General features: G+C 41.7%; 1 pseudogene; it reads right to left on the reverse strand.

The window, feature by feature from the left end:
- Nucleotides 1–2,467: 2,467 nt before the first annotated feature.
- Nucleotides 2,468–3,926, reverse strand: LOC119800122 (annotated as a pseudogene).
- Nucleotides 3,927–20,308: the final 16,382 nt, after the last annotated feature.

Raw genomic sequence — 20,308 nt, forward strand, 5'->3', positions numbered from 1 at the left:
CTTTTTGTTTCATTGATTCTTTGAATTGTTTTCTGTGTTTCTATTTTGTTGATTTCTGCCCTCAGTTTGATTATTTCCAGTCTTCTACTTCTCCTAGGTGATTCTGCTTCTTTTTTTTCCAGAGCTTTCAGGTGTGCTGTTAAGTCACCAATGAGTGCTTTCTCCGTTTTCTTTAAGTGGACACCTAGTGCTATGAACTTTCCTCTTAGCACTGCTTTCATTGTGTCCCCTAGGTTTAAGTATGTTGTGTCTTTGTTTTCATTAAATTCAAGAAAGACTTTAATTTCTTCCTTTATTTCTTCCTTGACCCAGGTGTGGTTCAGTAGTTGACTGTTCAGTTTCCATGAGTTTGTAGGCTTTCTGGGGGTAGCATTGTTGTTGATTTCTAATTTTAATCCATGGTGATCAGATGAGACACAGGTGGTTACTAATATTTTTTTGTAACTGTGGAAGTTTGCTTTGTTACCAAGTATATGGTCAGTTTTCGAAAAGGTTCCATGAGCCGCAGAGAAGAAGGTATATTCTTTCCTATTTGGGTGGAATGTTCTATAGATGTCTGTTAAGTCCATTTGGTTCATTGCCTCCCTTAAGTCTTTCAATTCTCTGTTAGGTTTCTGTCTGATTGACCTGTCCGTTGGTGAGAGAGGAGTGTTGAAGTGTCCTACTATTAGTGTGTGTGGTTTGATGGCTGCCTTGAGTTCTAGAAGTGTTTCTTTTACATAAGTGCGAGCTTTTATATTAGGGGCATAGATATTCAGGATTGAGACTTCATTCTGAAGGATTTTTCCTGTTATGAGTATAAAGTGTCCCTTTCCATCTCTTCTGATTGATTTTAGTTTGAAGTCAACTTTGTTAGAAATTAGTATGGCCACACCGGCTTGTTTCTTAGGACATTTGCTTGATAAACCTTTTCCCAACCCTTTACTCTGAGTAGATGTCTGTCTTTGTGGTTGAGGTATGTTTCTTATAAACAACAGAATGTTGGATCCTGTTTTCGTATCCAATCTCTTAGCTTGTGCCTTTTTATAGGTGAATTGAATCCATTGATATTAAGTGATATTAATGACCAGTGGTTGTTAACTCCAGTCATTTTTTTGTAGTAGAGTTTGTGTGTTTCCCTTCTTCTGGTTGTGCTGGTGAAGGGTCGTTAGATGCCTGAGTTATTGTGGGCATTGTTGGACTCCTTGGTTTGTGATTTTCCTTCTATTACTTTCTGCAAGGCTGGATTTGTGGCTACATATTGTTTAAATCTGTTTTGTTGTCCTGGAATATCTTGTTTTCTCCATCGCTGGTGAATGCAAGCTTTGCTGGGTATAGTAGTCTAGGCTTGCATCCATGTTCCCTTAGTGTCTGTAGCACATCTATCCAAGCTCTTCTGGCTTTCATGGTTTCCATTGAGAAATCAGGCGTAATTCTGATAGGTTTCCCTTTATATGTTACTTGACCTTTTTCCTTTCCAGCTCTTAATGTCTGTTCTTTATTTTGTATGTTTTGTGTTTTGATTATTATATGGCGTGGGGATGCTTTCTTTTGATCCAGTCTATTTGGTGTTCTGTAGGCTTCTTGTACCTTCATAGGAACATCCTTCTTTAGTTTGGGGAAGTTTTCTTCTATAATTTTGTTGAATATGTTTTCTGGGCCTTTGAGTTGTAATTCTTCTCCTTCTTCTACCCCAATTATTCTTAGGTTTGGTCTTTTCATGGTGTCCCAGATTTCCTGAATGTTTTGTGTTAAGAATTTGTTAGATTTGTTTAGTTCTTTAATCTGTGAGTTTATTTCCTCTATAGTATCTTCAGAGTCCGAGATTCTTTCTTCCATCTCTTGTATTCAGTTGGAAATACTTGTCTCTGAAGTTTCTGTTCATTTACTCAGAGTTTCCATTTCCAGTCTTCCCTCAGATTGTGTTTTCTTCATTACCTCCATTTCATTTATCAGGTCTTGTACTGTTTCCCTTACCTGTTTGATTGCTTTTTCTTATTTTTCTTGTTTTTCTTGGGTATCTTTGAGAGATTTATTTATTTTGTCTACCTTTTTGTTTGTCATCTGCATTTCTTTTTTTTTCCATTGTGAAAAAGTCTTTATTTTAAGAAAAAAATTTAGTTAACAAAAATTTAACAAGTTTCACTTAGCAAAATACACCCAAAAGGAAATCATAGTACAAAGAAAGCTTTAAGTCAAGGCCTCACCAATTCCTACAGTATTAGTATTGTGTCTCAATTCTCAAAACTAACTTTTAAAAAGCTTAAACTTAACATAAAGATTTAAATGAAAATATAAACTAGAATGAACATGAGAAATGCTTCTCTTTGCATCAGGGATCTAGCACCTTTGAGTTCACCAGAAAAGTACATGTCCCCCAGTGTGTTCACTGTGGTGTGCTTGAAGATCCACTCAACATACTTAAAACTACTTAACTCAGATAACATCACTCTTAAGTATACTACCAAAAATGTTAATTGAGAAAAGCGGAAGAAAATAGTTTTAGTTTACTCAATATTACATGCTAGAAGAAAAGTTTGCATGAGAAACACTGAAGAGGTAATTTTTTAATCCAGATTTTCACAAACTCATGGTGCAAAGTGGGTCCCCCAGCTTCCTCTAGAGTTATAAACTGCTCTTGACTGCTTATTGGCTGCCTGTGAAATTTTTGATTGAAATAACTCAAACGCTTCTACAACACTAATTATATCCACCCATGCTGTTTTGACCGCTGTAGCCGGCCCCGTAACAGCCACTCACTGACTGGCTCTCCAGGCCACTGTAAGTGGCCTGGGCAGCTGACACTCCCATTCCCTGCATCACCTGGCTGCTATAAGCCCCGTTGCTAGCCCCTGTTGTTGAATTCAGAAAGAGTTCTATGTATCTGTGCTGCATGTTGGCCCTGTCCTTCGACATAGCTGCCACTGCTTCTTCATGGGTGGCAAACTCAACATCAGCTTCTCCCGTCACTCTTCCATCAGGACCAATCTCAATATGAACTCTCACAGCGTTGAGTGGAGAGAAGAAGTTGTAAATGTCGTTCTCCGTTGCTTTGTAGGGCAGCCCTCTCATGTGGACGCAGTGGCCGGTGGTGCTCTGCACTGTGAACTCGCTGTCTCCGTATCTGTGGTCATACATTCCTGAGAGACAGTAGCTGAGGTCTCTCCCAAAGAGGTCAGTGGTGAAGCCATAGCCATCACTGAGGCCACTGTATTCTTCATAGCCCCCATAGCCTGCACTATAGGCACCAGACCTCATCCTATCCAAGCCTGCCTGTTTTACAATGCCAATGTACCTCCGGGCTGTGCCAGGCCGGTCATAGGGCCCAGGCCTCTGCACAGACATGAACTTCAGAGGTGGATCTGAGTATGACCTAACTTCCTCCTGACTGCTCTTGAACACCTCGATGTACCTGTGCCCTATTCTCTCCTTGTGCTTCCCTAGAGCTTTCTCAGCTAACTCTTGTGAGGCAAACTGAACAAAGGCCTCCCCTGTAATCTTGCCCTCCGGGTCCACAGGTAATGTGATCCCGTTTGACACGATTTCCAACCCTGAGAAGAACTGAACAATTTCTTCCTTTGTGCATCCAAACGGGAGTCCCCGAAGCCTCACAAAGCCATCATTGGCACTGTCGGCGCTGTTTGGACCACTGTGCTTCAACACCCAATCCATCTCGGTTCTGTGTGACTTGAACACCTCAGTATATCGGTGTCCCATGCTTTCCCTCTCTTTTTTCAGAGCCAATTTTACACCATCTTCTGACTAAAGTTCAACAAAAGCCTCACCACTCTGCCTGCCTTCTCTAGTATAAATGAAATAAACACCTGCGACCCCATCATGAATTGTGCAGTCAGAGAGGAAGTTTTGTACGTCCTCAATTGAGCAGGACCAGGGTAGGCCACGGACCTTGACCACATAGCCTTACCTCCCTCAGGGCCCAGCATCATGGACACTTGACAGGGTTGATGTCACACAAGCTTGGGCAATTTTTGGTAGCTTAAAGAACCACCACAGGTGCCTTCTGTAGTAAACACTTATGGAAGGTACAAGTTTTCCACGGAGAAAGGCAGAGTGACTTCTACTTTCAATAAACAACACGGCTTACGAACCCCAACTCCACCCGACACTTTAAAAACGCAAAGAGGTCCGGGGAAAGTCCAGGTGCATCTTCTTTTTGTTCTCAACCTTCAGGAAGACGAGGCGCAGTCCTCCTTCCACGACGAAGCCGGAAGGATCCATCTCCATTTCTTTATGGCAGTTTTTTTAACTCCTGTTTAAGGTCCTCTATTGTTTTCATAAAGTACTGTTTAAGGTCAGTTTCTTCTATATCTTCTGGAGTAGGGTGTTCAATTCTTGTTGTTTCGGGATGTCTGGATTCTGGTGATGTCATGTTGCCTTTCATGTTGTTGGAGGAGCTCTTGCATTGGCGCCTGCCCATCTCTTCCTTCAAATGGAGCCGGGAGGTGCTTGGTGTCTTAGACCAATCTTTGCTGTGACTGAATCTGGTTGGATCTCTTCAGTGCCCGAGCAGGAGCTATTCCTTGTGGCACAATCTGAAGAAGCCCTCATTCCCATGCAGGAATCCTCAGACCTGCCTGGAGGCCAGAGTCTGACCCCTTTGGGTGGATGGCCTTAGTACGGGAGCAGGACACCTGAAAACACTGGGGAAAGCATGGGAGAGGCAGGGACGTGAGAAACAAAGACAAGCCTGCAGAGGGAGCTGGGGGAGGGGGGTCTGTGCTCTCTTCCAGGGCAGGTTGCCCCAGGGTCATACTCACTCAACAGTCCAGATGGAACTCCCTGTCACGTCTCTTCTTACTCCTCATTTATATCACAATCAAACTTAATTTGCAGGCATGATAATGCAGGCCTATGATCACAGCACTTGAGAGACTAAGCAGGAGGATCAGGTGTTCAAGGCCAGCCTAGGAAACATTGTAAGTTTGAAGCCACAAAACGCAATTCACCAGCCTTAGCGTCCACGTTGCTAGAATTGCAAGCATAAGCCACCATGTGTTGCGGAACATTATTTTAACTAGGCAACATGTATTACATTTGTTTATGTTTCATCTGTTTAATTATGTAAAGATATGTTGCTGCCTTGGTCTAATGAAAAAGCTGAAAGGTCAATAGCTATGCAACGGAGGGGTAGGAAGGGCTGGCGGGCAGAGAGAATGAGTAGGAGTCTAGGCTGGAGAAGAAGAGAGGAGAGAAAGAGAAAGAAAGAGAGACAGCTGCCTGGGGCCAGCCAGTCGACCTCCAGACAGACAGACATGGAGCAAGGAGGAAAGCAGGACATGCCAATGGAAAGAAAAGATAAAAAAAAAGCTGAGGAAAAACATAGATGAAGAGAAACAGTTTAATTTAAGTTATAAGAGCTAGCAAGAAATGAACCTAGCTATAGTCAAGCATTCATAACCAATAATAAGTCTCCATGTCGTGATTTGGGAGCTGAATGGTGGCCCAAAGAAAGCCTGCTACCATCATGCCCAGGGTCTTAGAGTTTCTAATGCTGTGAAGAGACACCATGACCACAACAGCTCTTATAAAATAAAGCACTTAATTGGGGGCTGATTTACAGTTCGGATGTTTAGCTCATTCTCATCATGGCAGAAAGCATATAGGCATTCGGGCAGACATGGTGCGTGATACACAGCAGCTCTAAGTGTCACTAGGATGAATGGGGAGGTGATGGAGAGGAGGGAAAGACAGAGGAGTGAAGTGGTTTCCCTTTTTTAATTATTATTGTTTATTTTTATCTTAATTTTGTTCTTTTTTGGCTTTCTTTTAGGGGTTTTGTTGCAGGAGTGAGATAGGCAGGATTGATATGAAATTCCTAAGGAGTCAAAAAATAAATGAAATTCAGCAAAGGAGGGTATTGAAACCGGCAAGCTAGGAGACCTGAGACGGGATGAATCCAGCAGCCAGGTGGTCAGCTTTCTCATCTTGTATCTCTGCCCAGCCCTCTCTTGTAGGGGCGTGGTTGATTGGCAATTATGATTAACCAGACTAGCTTTAATATATAATATTTAGCTTTAATAAAGGAAAGAAAAAGGAACTTACAAAAGCCAAGGTTCCAGCGAGGAGCGCAGGGAAACAAAGAGGGTAAAAACAAACAAATATGGATCTTTTAAAGGGATTTGGAGCCCCAGAGGGGTCACGCCCCTCAGACAAGGGATTGGTCAGCTCCCCTATCATCTCCCCCTTTTGTCTAAATAAGACAGATTCAAAATCAAATACAACTATATACAATGGGAACAGATAATAAATATAAAATTACAAACAACAAACAATATTAAGCAAGAAATATATAACAAAAGTTTTACTAAGCATTTTATTTCAAGGAGTCTAAATAATGTAGAGGGTAGCTACAATTATCTAATCTTTAACCCCATCAAAGATCTGAGAAGGGAAGTAATATTACTTAAGCAACCAGGAAGTACAAACGAGAAACTTCCAAAATGTGCAACAAATAACAGAGACAACTGACTACCTGGGCAATCAATCACCCAAAGTCTAATTTGTAATGTTGAGGCAACCAACTTTGGCCAAGGCCTAATACAACCAACATACCATTTTTCAAAGGCAAGGAACCTTTAGTAGAACTATCCTACCCTGTCTTGGCAACATAAGACAATCCTGTTTTATCCACTTATGGATATTTTGTATCTTTGTCAGTAGTCGAGGACCCCTCAGACAAGGGATTGGTCAGCTCCCCCATCACTCTCTTCCCCGCCTGTTCCCGCCCAGGCCAACCCACTCCTCCTCTGTCCCTGTCCTCAATCACTTTTTCCCCTTGCTCTCTCCTTTTGCTTTTTCCTCTCCCAGAGAAAGTAGACTAGTCAGATCTATAAGGTCTCTGTGGCTCAGCATCCTGAAAGAAGGAACTGTTGTACATTACTTGATACACATCTTTAACCCAGTCTTCAGTCCACCTTTACTCCCCCACCTCACACCACTCTTGTGTCTTCTGCCCATGCTCCCCCCCGACAAAGTCAATCCTGCCCACTGGTCTTCCTTCCCTTCACTTGTTTCCACTGTGGCCATAGTGACTGCTGTATGTTAGAGAACACAGTGATCGCAAGGGCTCCTTTCTGCACAGTGACTGACATTCAACTGGTGGTTGTGTTTCAGTTGACTCTGTTTTCATATTGAATCTACCCTATACATGGAGACGTGGAAACAGACCCCAGTACCCTGGACACAAGTCCAACAAAGGGAAATGCCTCAACTTATGATGACAACTTTGGCTTCATATGTCAACTGTGAAACAAGGTGACTGAAAAGCAATTTTGATTCTGAGTGTTTATTTTTGATTTAACTTTATTTTTCTTTACAAATATTTTTATGAGAATTTCATATGTGATTTTGGGGAAGGGTGTTTGAGACGACTTCTCTGTGTATCCCTGGCTGCTCTAGGACTCACTCTGTAGACCAGGCTGGTCTCAAACTCAGAGATCCTTCTGTCTCTGCCTCCTGGGCACTGGGATTAAAGGTAGGTGTCACCACTACATGGCCACTGTCCTTCTTGAACACTGATATAAAAGAGATAAGCCAGGCAGTGGTAGTGCATGCCTTTAATCCCAGCACTCAGGAGGCAGAGGCAGTCTACAGAGTGAGTCCTAGAGCAGCTAGGGATACACAGAGAAACCCTGAAGAGCTAGTTCCAGGACAGCTAAGGCTGTTACAAAGAAAGAGAGAGAGACAGAGACAGAGAGATGAAAGCAATTCAACCAGTAAACTAACTCCAGATAAATTTTCTTTTTAGTTTTCAGCTTCCTTAGCTGTCAGGAAAACTCAAATTTAGACTACTTTGTGATCTATCTTAAAAAATTGCTTTGCAAAATTAGTAGAAAACAGAAAACTTAAAATTTTTAATGGGAACATTGAAATAAATTTGTGCAACTTGAATAAAGATGAAAATAACAAGCACGAAGAAAAATCTATGGCAACTTTTATCCTGTGACCCAACTGAAATTACCATTTTCTGCTTACTGCATACAGTAGACACAGTACCCAGCTATAATGAATATTATGCTGCCCACTAACACATGGGCATCATGTGTCAATGACTCATATACACTCTCACATGCATCCCTAAATAATCAGTATTTTCTTTCCTTATTAAATTCAAAAAATTCAATGGTGTGGGCTGCCTGAAAACAGCCACAGGCCCATCCAGCACCATTATGATGAGCAAGTATATGGTGGCGAAATAGAGAAAGTGAAGAGCTGTGGGCTCAACTCTGTAGTGAGGAGCTGTGGGCTGCGTTCCCGCCACCCTGCTCCCGGCTGCCTGGCTAGCTTATGCCCCGAAATAACAACACACAAACTGTATTCATTTAAACACTGCCTGGCCCATTAGTTTCAGCCTTTTACTCACATCTTGACTAACCCATATCTAATAATCTGTGTAACACCACGAGTGGTGTCTTATAGGGAAAGATTCCGCATGTCTGACCTGGTGGCTGGCTCCATTGCATCTGACTCAGAGAGGAGAGGCATGTCGATTGACTAACTTCCCTTTTTCCCAGCATTCTGTTCTGTCTACTCCACCTATCTAAATCCTGCCCTATCAAAAAGCCAAGGCAGTTTCTTTATTAACCAATGAGAGTCCTCCATCAAGAAAGAGAGGCAGAATGTTTCCTGTGCTGTGGTAAGAGGGCTGAGCTGAAGAAGTGAGGACATAGAGGAATGGCTAATGACCAAGGTGATGTCTGGGCCTGGGCTGCAGGCAGGGTCCATGTTGATGTTTGTTTCTCCTGACACCATCAAAGGCCATGCCGATGCTAGGGATCTGGGCTGCCACCTGGGGCCATGTTGGTATCTCAGAGCCATGCTGCCACTAGGACCATGCCAGTCTGAGTGGCCTGCACTGCCACCTGCTGCCATGGTGACACTCAAGCCCAGACTGCTGATAAAGGCCATGTCTAGGTCTGTAGCCCTACCACAGCTAGGGTCTGTGTTGATGTCTATAGCCCCTGACACCATCAAAGGTCTTGCCAATGCCAGGGGTCTGAGCTGCCACCTGGGACCATATTGGTATCTGAAGGATACACTGCCCAGGGTGTCATGCCCATATGAGTGGCCTGCAGTGCCACCTGGTGCCACAGTGACATCCAGGCCCAGGCTGCTACTGAGAATCATGTTTGGGTCTGTGGTCCAACCACAGCCAGGGTCTGTGTTGATGCCCTGGGCTCCTGTTATCACCAAGAGCTGTGCAGACACCTGTGGTCTGAATAGACACCTGAGTACATATTGGTGTCCAAAGACTTTGCCACCACTGGGGCCATACTGATCCCCATGATGCTGTCCAGGTGTCTGGGTTGATGTTCTTGCTACAGCTGAGGCTGATGATAATGGGCATGGCCTTTGTTGCCATGGGAAGATGGAGCACAGAAATCACGCATGTTGAAAACAGAGGACCGTACTGAGCCATCTCCACCCCTCACTAGCCCTGGAATAGCTGGACCAGACCCTCCCTGGACACTATAGCAGAAAAGCTGGCCACATCCCCAGTGGGACTATTGCACCTCCCTGCACTCAGGAGAGATAGCCCCATCCTTCATCATAGGTGTGAGAGAGCCTTGATAGCATGGGTATAGGAGAGATAATTCCTCACCTGAGGGAGGCAGTCCCAGTGGTCCAGACCAACCAGCACAGCCACCACAGGGACCAACATCCTGGGCCTTGGATTGGTCCACCTTAACATCTACCCAATCTATGACCTGCTGGAGTACATGAAGGGGCTGGTCCTGCTGAATTCCCATGACTCAGGGCAACAGCAGGATATCTGAGGGGGTGTTTCAGTAGGGTCCAGTGAGGATGGTATGCCAGGGGCCTTGAACCAGACCAATGATCCATTTGCAATTAATATTTTGTGTATGGGGTTGATTGGACAAAAGGGCATACACAGCTCATGACATACCACAACACCCAGTGCCACTGAACGAAGAGATGATGGAGAAATAGAGGAATGAGGTGAGTTTTGTTTGTTTGTTTTGTTTGTTTTGAATTGACTTTTGCTGGGAATGCTGCATGGGTAAGGAGAGGATATGGAGGAATTGGGAGATGAGTGGGACTGGGATACAAGACATGAAATTCCCAAAAATAAAATCAATAAAGAATTATATTTTAAAAAAATAAAAAATAAAAAAATGTGGTAAGGGAAGTGGGAGTGGATCTGGAAAGAGTTGGGGTGAATATGATGAAAACACACTTGAGCTGGGCAGTGGTGGTGCATGCCTTTAATCCCAACACTTGGGAGGCAGAGGCAGGTGGATCTCTGAGCTCAAAGCCAGTCTGGTCTACAGAGCAAGTTCCAAGACAGCCAATGCTACACAGAGAAACCCTAGCTTGAAAAACCAACCTCCCCCCCAAAAAAAGTACATGAAATTATCAAAGAACTATTAAGAATATGCTTTAAAGAAGAACAAAGTTAAATTAAAAGTCAGCATCAAAATAATGAGTGAAGAGCATCCATTCCTTCTCAGTTGTCTAACTTGACAGATGACATTGTAGGAAACTAAAGTGAGCATCAAAAGACTTTGGGGCATCCTGTTCTTGTGTCTTAGATAGAGGCTTTGTGCCCAAATGTTGCTCAGAACAAGATTAGTCATTGTGAAACAGAGACTTGCCACTGTTCCTACAATCCTGTGCTGAATCAAGTGGTCCTTAAACACAGATAGTCCCCCGAACTGGAGTACCCAGAGTACCCAGCCTGGTGGCTTGGAGTTCAGAGCTGTCTTTGTATCAGTGTCTCTGCCTATCAATCGCTAAGGCATTTCTTTCCTCACTGGCACTGAACAGGCTATCCCAGAGACCCAGACTCATCTGGCCTGCTCCTTCTCCAAGCCCCTCCACTCCTGCCCACCACAAAGAGTTAACAGGTGCTGATCCTAGGAAGAACTCCAAAGGGAGGGGGACTTCCAGAAACATTTGGAAAGGACAAAAAAAGGGCCTAATGAGATAGAAATGTCATCGAGTGTGACTTGTCTCTCAGCATGTATGTTCTCTCTAATTTCAACCTAACTGTGACACTTCCTACTTAAACCATTTATTTGTTTCCCAGCCTTTACAAAATAACAACAGATTTTCCCATCATTTAAGGCCCCATCTACATCTTGCTTTAATTCCATTCATAACCTGTGCTCAAGACATTCTGGATTGCCTCTTTCCTTACTTGCGCCAGGCTTTTTCAGGTCTCCATGATTTTACTTAAGAGTTTTCCTCCTCTGACGTTCCACATGCATAGCCATATGCCCTGACTTTGAAGGGGCAGCGTGAGTGCTACCCACTTGATGTCTTCCAGCCTCTTCCTCGAGCCCTGCTACAAACCAGAGTCACCACCCTTGCACTGCTGGCCCATGCTAACCTATAGTCTAGATTCTCCCCACCATGGTATGAACTTAAAATAAGTTCTGACTAGACAATTTTAGTTTCCCCAAACAAATATCCATGTGCTAAACACTGGGGATCTAAGAACAGACGTTTAGCAAAGGTGGAGAAAGAGGAAGAATCCTCCTGCACAAATTACAGGTAAACTCAAGATAGCAAATATTAAGGAATCCTTGAAGAATTTTGGCATGAAAGGCACAGTGAGAAAAGAAAGAGTAGGGGTCAAATTATTATGATATAAAATATAGAATGTATTTTATGTAGTAGAGCTTTATTCCGCAAAAGAAGTATCAGTCACGTTAAAATGAGAATGTATTTAAGAACAGAACTTATAGAATACATGTGAATATAATACCAGCTATAGATATAGTATATAGATATAGGCCTTATAGAATGGTTTACAGGCTAGTCCAAAAATGGCTGTCAACCAATGGAAGGTCCAAGCCTGAACTCTGAAGAAGTAGGTTCTAATACCAGTAAAGGAATAGACTTTCTAGCAAGAATAAGAACAAGCAGGCCAAAAGAGACTGCTTCCTTCTTCCACGTCATTTATATAGGTTACCATAAGAAGGATTGGCCTAGATTAAAGATGGATCTTCTGACCTCTAAAGATCTGAATTAAAGCTTTATATTCCCACATCAAAAATCCAGTTTAGTAGAGGGTTTTCTAACTTCAAATGACTTAATTAAGAAGATATGTGCCCAGCCTTTTGGGTTTTAATTGATTCCAGGTATAGTTAAGTTGACACCCAAGAACAGCCAGCACAGAATAAATCTTGGATGAGAGAAAAGAGAAAAGTCTTTCTCTGTCTGACAAGCCAGCTCCCAAATCACAACACAGAGACTTATTATTAATTATGAAAGCTCAACAAATAGCTTGGGCTTATTTTTAGCTAGCTCTTACAACTTAAATTAATCTCTTTTAATCTGTGTGCTGCCCCAAGGCTTGTTTACCTCATCTACATACTGTCCATCCTGCTTTCTCCATGCCTCTTCATCTTTGTCCTTCTTCCTCCCAGGTCCTCTATGCCTGAAAATCCTGCCTAGCTATTGGTCATTCAGCTTTTTGTTAAACCAATCAAAGGGATGCATCTTCACAATATACAAAAAGATTATTCTACAAGAGAAAGATATCATGATGGTTTGAACTTCAATTCAGAAAAAGAATAAAATGAAAGTCCTGAAATAGAGAGAGGAAAACCTCCAAATAAGGCCATGAGAAGATGATTTTGCTTATTCAAGTTAAGGAGTGCTAGCAGTAGTGTGGTAACTTTGTGAAACTCCATGGCAACCACATCTGGTTCCTACAATCCTCACTCCCCCTCTTGTGCAGGGTTCCCCTGGTTTTACCTAGTGTTTGGCTGTGGGTCTCTACATCTGTTTCCATCAGTTGCTGGATGAAGCCTCTCTGATAACAACTGGGCTAAGCACCAGTCTATGAGTGTAGTAGAATAATGTTAGGAATCATTTCATTGACTTGACTTTTTTGCCAGGTATGTTTGGTTCTATCCCGGGTCTCCAGGATATCCTGTTCATGGTCAGTCAGGCAGTATCAGCCATGGGCTCCCTGACTGTCAATTTGGTTTCTGTGAGTGCCTATGAGGCCTGGTTAATTGATTTTGTGGGTTTTCTTGTGGTGTTTTTGACTCCTCTGGCTCCTACAATCCTTCCTCCACCTCTTCTACAGGATTCTCCCAGCTGTATCTACTGTTGGGCTGTGGGTCTCCGCATCTGCTCCCATCAGTTGTTGGATGAACCCTCTCTGATAACAACTATTTATACTTTGATCTACAACTACAGCAGAGTATGGTTATGATTGTATCCTAAGTCTGAGCTATCCAGACTCTGGTTTCTGGCCACGTAGGCTATGTCAGGTGTGGACTCCCTCTTATAGTGTGAACCACAAGTTCTTCATGGTCCTTACCCCAGCACATCCTGCAGGCAGGACAGATTGTAGGTTGAAAGTTTTGTTGCTGGGTTGGTGTCCCAGACCCACTGCTAGGAGCCTGCCTAGTTATAGAAGATCGACGACAGTTCAGGCTTGGTATCCCCATTACTAGGTATCTTCACTAGGATCTCTTGTAGATTCCAGGGAGTTTCCATTGTGCTAGGTTTCTATATCACCCCATAAATGCCACCCAATTACAGTTGTCTCTCCCTCCCACCCACAACCTGATCCCTCCTGTTCCCATCCCCACCAGCCCCCAGTGCATCTGAAAAATCTATTCTATTTCCATTCCTGGGAAGATTCATGCATCCTTCCTTGTTCTTCTCTCCCTTCCTACTTAGCCTCTCTGGGTCTGTAGATTGCAGCATGATTATCCTTTACTTAGCAGTTAATATCTATTTATAAGTGAGTATATACCATGTTTGTCTTTCTGGGTCTGGGTTACCTCAGTTAGTTTGATTATTTTTTCTAGTTCCACCCATTTGCCTGCAAATTTCATGATGTCTTTGTTTTTAACAGCTCAGTAATGTTCCATTGTGTAAATGTACCACATTTCCTTTATCCACTCTTCATCTAAGGGCATCTAAGTTGTTTCTAGTTTCTGGCTAGTGTAAATAAAGCTGCAATGAACATGGTTGAACAAGTTTCCTTGTGGTAGGATGAAGTATCCTTTGGGTATGTGCCCAAGAAGTGGCATGGCTGAGTCTTGAGGTAGATCAATTCCCAGTTTTCTGAAGAACCGCCACATTGATTTCCATAGGGACTCTACAAATTTGCATTCCCACCAGCAACAAAGGAGTATTCTCCTTGCTCCACATCCTCATTAGCATGAGATGTCCCTTGTGGTTCTGATATTACCCATTCTGACTAGTGTAAGATGAAATCTCAAAGTAATTTTGATTTGCATTTCCCTGGAGAATAAACATGTCTTTAAGTATTTCTTGGCCAGTTGAGATTCCTCTGTTGAGAATTCTGTTTAGATCTGTACCCCATTCTTTAATTGGATTATTTGGTTTGTTATTGCTTTGTTTCTAGAGTGTTTATATATTTTGGATATTAACCTTCTGTCAGATGTGGAGTTGGTGCAAATCTTTTCCCATTTTGTGCTATTGATGGTATCCTTTGCATTACAGGAGCTTTTAAGTTTCATAAAATCCCATTTATTGATGGTTGTTCTTAGTGCCTGTACTATCAGTATTCTTTTCAGTAAGCAACTGCTTTGTTTTTATAAAGAACTAGAAGAAAGCATTCAAAAGTTTATAACTGGTGTTGTAGGAGGTTGCTTGCTTGTTCCCAGCTGCTCAGCCCTGAAATAACCACACAGAAACTGTATTAATTACAACACTGCTTGGCCTATTAGCTTATGCCTATTTCTAGCTCACTCTTATGTCTTAATTTAACCCATTCCTATTAATCTGTATATAACCACATGACTGTGGCTTACCAGCAAGGTTTCTGCTCATCTGTTCCCAGTGGCAGCTACATGGCATCTCCTGACTCTACCTTCTTTCTCCAGCATTCAGTTTAGTTTTCCCCGCCTACCTCTGTTCTGCCCTGCTATAGGTCCAAAGCAATATCTTTATTAATTAACCAATAAAAGCAACACATATACAGAATGACTTCCTGCATCATCTCCCCTTTTCTGTTTAAATAAAAAGAAAGGCTTTAACTTTAACAAAGTAAAATTACATATAACAAAATAGGTATCAAGCAAAAATTATAGTTATAACATTTATATCTACTTTGTCTTTTATCATAACTAAAGAAAACTATAACTATCTGTTCTTCAACTCCATCAAAGATTTCAGAAAGCTATAATATTACCTAATTAAACAGAAGTGCATTGTAAACAACTTCCAAAACTCTAGAATTGACAGAGACATCTCGCTGTCTGGAAAGTCACCTAAAGTTCTCCTGTTATGTTTTAGGCATCCATCTTCAGCCTACTGGCCCATAGGATCTGGCAGACTTTTCTATGAAACAGGAAATTTCAAAGACAATTCCACCTATATTGGCAGTTTGTCAGTCACTTTCTTCTGTGTCCTGCAGAATGTCTGGCAGACTCTTTCATGAAGCAGGAACCCCAAAGAACCATCTCACCTTTAGGCAAGTTCAGCAGTCAATTTTTGTGGGTCCCACATGTCCAGGTCACACAGTATAACATCAAGTAGTCTAGGCAAGAGCAGTTTCTTGCCTAAATGGCTAGCAAACTCCATAAGGAGCCTCTTGGATGCCTATCTTCCTCTTGAAGTAATTGTTGCTGCCAGGAGCAGATGTGTCTCATGATCCTAAGTTATTAAAACATTTTAAATGCCATATCATGCAGGTCTCTGAAAGATCTGAAGAATACCTATATAACTGAAACATATCTCTATATATCTAGAAAACCTAACTAACATGACTACAAGTTTGATTATTGTAGATGATTATCTATCAACCTATATTTCTTAATTATACGTTACATTTTTAATGACCTGCACAAATATAATACCTTAATCAAGAGCAGAAATATATACATAACAAAATTAATCATGAATTTATTTCAATAGATCAAGATCCATGCCAATGTAAATCTCTATAACATATCTCCCTTTAAATGTAAACAAACATTTATAAACAATTGTAACATGAGAGCCTTTTTGTTGGGGTTTCTGTCCTCTCACCAGGTCCTACAGCCGTTTAGCCCCAAAGAAAATCACACAGAGGTCTCCATAAGTTATAAACTGATTGGCCCATTAGCTCAGGCTTCTTAATAGCTCTTATAACTTATATTAACCCATTATTCTTATTTATGTTAGCCACATGGCTCAGTACCTTTTTCGGCGGGGCAGGTCACATCCTCTTTCTTCAGTGTCTGGACAGGACTGGGAAGAAATGGGCTTCCTCCTTCCCAGAATTCTTGTTCTCATTGACCTGCCTCTACTTCCTGTCTGATTGTCCCACCTATACTTCCTGTCTGGCTACTAGCCAATCAGCATTTTTTTAAAACATAATTGACAGAATATAGACAATTCTCTGGCAGCAATTCTCCCTCTTTTATTAAACAATGGAAAATATCCATAGTCCATTTTGGGGGAATGTGGTTATAGTATTCCAGGCTACTTCCTGCTGGTTGGGGGTGCTGATAATCTTATGGGGACCTAAAGAAAATTTTGAATTTTGATCAAGTCCTGACTGGAGTATCCTGTGAGTCTTGATCATCTCAGGCAGCAGTCTTGAACCTGTTCTGGATGTAGAACTCAGACATCCAGGCCATCTGTTCCTACCAGAGATTTCTCAGGTAGTCTTCCTTGATCAAATTTGATTTTTCTTTTTTTTTTTTTTTTTTTTTTGGTTTTTCGAGACAGAGTTTCTCTGTGGCTTTAGAGCCTGTCCTGGAACTAGCTCTTGTAGACCAGGCTGGCCTCGAACTCACAGAGATCCGTCTGCCTCTGCCTCCCAAGTGCTGGGATTAAAGGCGTGCGCCACCACCACCCAGCAAATTTGATTTTTCTTAACTCAGAGTAAATCCACAGCCTCTCGTTTCCTGTGGAAACAAAAGCAAAATCTCTTCTCCAAAGTAACATACCTTTTGACTTCAGTTTTTAAGTGAAGGTATTTTTTAAATACCTATCTTAGATTAATTTAGCAGTATTCATAAACAAATATCTTTTAGCAGCTATTGCTCCTTCCTCAGCATTTAAACAATTCAAAGAGAGCATAATAACATAGACTATCCAGACTCTCTGTGTATTTTTTCATCTTTATGTGACTTTATTTTAACCTCTATTTCCTTTATTTTTACTTTTACTTTTTGAGACAGGTTCTCTGTATATAGTTGGCTATCCTGGAACTCCCTCTGTAAACCAGGCTGTCCTTGAACTCACAGAGATCTGCCTGCCTCTGTCTACACTTGTTGGGATTAACAGTGTGTACCATCACACCCAACTACTCTTTTTCTTTTTTATTTTAAGAACTTTAACCCTTAGCCTATGTATATTTTCAACACACTGTAAAACATTTAGAGGTTTTCTTTGACTTTGAATCTTTTTTTACTGTATATCTCTTTTTTTACCACATGAGTCTTTAATTTGCTAACCAATATGGAGAGGATTAAAGCCATGGCTTTGATGGCTGGATCCAGCCCATTCCTTAGCTTTCTGAAATTCCAGGCTCATGGCAGAGGTACCACTGGAGCCATGTTTATTGCCACAACTCTATGGCGTTTCAAAGTCTTTGCCAGCAAACAAGCTACAGCAGTGTGCTCACAAACCACATTTCAATGATCCATATTTGGACCGTCTGCCTTAAAGACTCAGAGTTTGCCCTGGCAGGATGGCCCAAAAAGCCAGCATTTTAAAACAGCGAACTTTTTTCCTGCTATGGATGAAAACTGAAAAGCATGTGGTCAGCTTTTCATCAACACTATATAAGTGTTTTGTGGCAGGACCTCTTAAAAGAGCCACAAGGTTTTACACTTAAAGCTGAGTCAGGAAACCTCTCTTAGATGAGAACACTTGCTTGCCTCTAGCAAGCAGAGCAGATCCGAGAAATTGCTGCTACCAAGAAGCCGTGCTTAACTCTATTTTTTTCTGTCTAGAATTACTTTCCAAGCTCTTTCAGGCTTTATGTGGATGCAGTTGTCCACGCGGGTGCCATTTATAACATGAGGGCCTACTTGTTGAGGTTTCTGTCCTTCCCAATTCCCACAACCATTTAGTCCCAAAGAAAATCACACAGAGGTCTCCATAAGTTATAAATTGATTGGCCCATTAGCTCAGGCTTCTTATTAGCTCTTGTAACTTATATTAACCCATTATTCTTATCTATGTTAGCCACATGGCTCAGTGCCTTTTTGGCAGGGCAGGTCACATCCTGCTTCTTCAGTGTCTGGACAGGACTGGAGAAGAATGGGCTTCCTCCTTCCCAGAATTCTCCTGTTCTCATTGACCTGCCTCTACTTCCTGTCTGATTGTCCCACTTATACTTCCTACCTGGCTACTGGCCAGAGTTTATTTAAAACATAATTGACAGAATATAGACAAATCTCCCACAAATAATATTTGGGAATATGGGCGTAGTTCTCTCCAAACTTCTTCCTGCTTTTTGTTGGGCAAAGTATTTTGGGAGTGTGTTCATAGTGACCTTTCAAGGAGTCTTGGTCCATCAAACCACATTAGTCTGGAAGGATTCCACAGGTTCTCATCCTCTGTGGAAACAAAAGAAGAACCTCTTTTCCAAAGCAACATATCCTTAGACTCAAATTTTGAAGTCAGTAAACCTTTAGAACATTTGAAGGCTTAGCTTAGCAGTCTCCAGAATCAAATGTCTTCTCCAAGAAAATACAATAACATACATAATCCAGACTCTCTGTGTATATTCCCTCTTTACATGGCTTATTTTTCTTTAATCTTATTACTTTTTCTACAAGTTTACTTTGTCTCTTTAAAAACTTTATTTCTTAAAAACCATTTACTTCCTTTCCTAACTCTCTATACTCTTTTTTTTCTTTCTCCCAAGACTACAAACATTTATCCAACAGTGTGATCCATTTAGAGGATTTTTTATCTGAATCTTTTTTTATTGTGTATCTGTAATTATTTTTTAATCAGAAATGTCTTTTGTCTTTTTCTTTTCTTTTCTTGTTTTTTGTTTTTTGTTTTGTTTGTTTTTGCTAAGCCAGCAACAAGACCCTGCCTGTTGGCTCTGCCCAGTCCAACATGGAGGAAGCATGCTTACTGACTCTGAGACTTCCTAGTGGGAGCCTTCCTTACCACCTCAACTCTGGGGAGCACCATGCAGTAAAAGCTGAATCTGCCATGCAGTGCACTGTGCAGTCTGGAAATTTCTCTATGGCAGGGAATCTGCCATGCTCTCCTGCCTGTGCACGCCTAGTAGACCTGATTCCTCTGCCTGCCCTGACCATTACACATTGTATGCATGTAGAGTATTGAAACTGTGCCCAATAAATATGTAAAATTATGCATCAGTTAAAAAGTACAGGGACTGGATCAGCCAATAAGAGTACATACTGCTCTTCCACAGGACCAGAATTCAGTTCTCATCACCCACATTAGGCAACTCACAACCACCTGCAACTCCATCTCCAGGGCATCCAATACCTCTGGCTTTGAGGGCACCCATACTCATATGCACATGCCCCACACACAGACACAAACACATAGTTTAAAATAATAAAAATGAATTTTTAAAAATACAATATAGGACAATATGGTTGCTCAAAGCCACTCATGGTCAAGCCTGACAAGCTGAGCTCTAAGGACTCACATGGCAGGAGGGGAGAGTTGACCCCCACAAATTTATTCTGACCTTCATACATGCGCAAAAGTGCATATGCTATCTCAAAAGATAAATGTAGTAGTAAAATGCTACTACGATACAGATATATATTGTTGCCCTGTACCTTGTTCCCATGGTATAAATGCTGCCACTGAGTCAGTACCAAGTTCTAAACCCTGTACAAGGAAGTTGGGAGACACATGTAACCACAGAGCATGCCCGCTACAGACAGGACTAGAAAACACAATAAAACAACTGAGAGTGCTGAGCTTTGAATAGTATTGCATTTGTCTAATATGCCTTATTTAATTAAAGTATATTTTAATTGCAAATTGGTATTTTAATTTCTACTTTGCCTTGGCAAGTCAGCTCATGTCTGCAATTCCAGTGCTCAGGAGGCTGGGGCAGAAGCATCACTATGAGTTTAAGACTAGCCTAGGCTACAGAGAGAAACTCGGCCTCAACAACAAATATCAACCAAGTCATCCAAGACTACCAAACTGGAGGTAGCTGAATTTACTCAACCAACCTGTTCTGGGAGGGAGATGTTGTTTGTTTTGTTTGGGTTTTGTCCTTGTTTGTTTTCTCTAAGTATTTAGAGAAGTGGAGGGAAAGGAGGAAGATTTTCTTAATTATTGAAAACTGATTAAAATTTTAATATGCTTCTGCATAAATGTGGTGAATGACGTAACACAACAAAACAAA

The sequence above is a fragment of the Arvicola amphibius genome, chromosome 13, assembly GCF_903992535.2.
Source record: "Arvicola amphibius chromosome 13, mArvAmp1.2, whole genome shotgun sequence".
Classification (NCBI taxonomy): Eukaryota; Metazoa; Chordata; class Mammalia; order Rodentia; family Cricetidae; genus Arvicola; species Arvicola amphibius.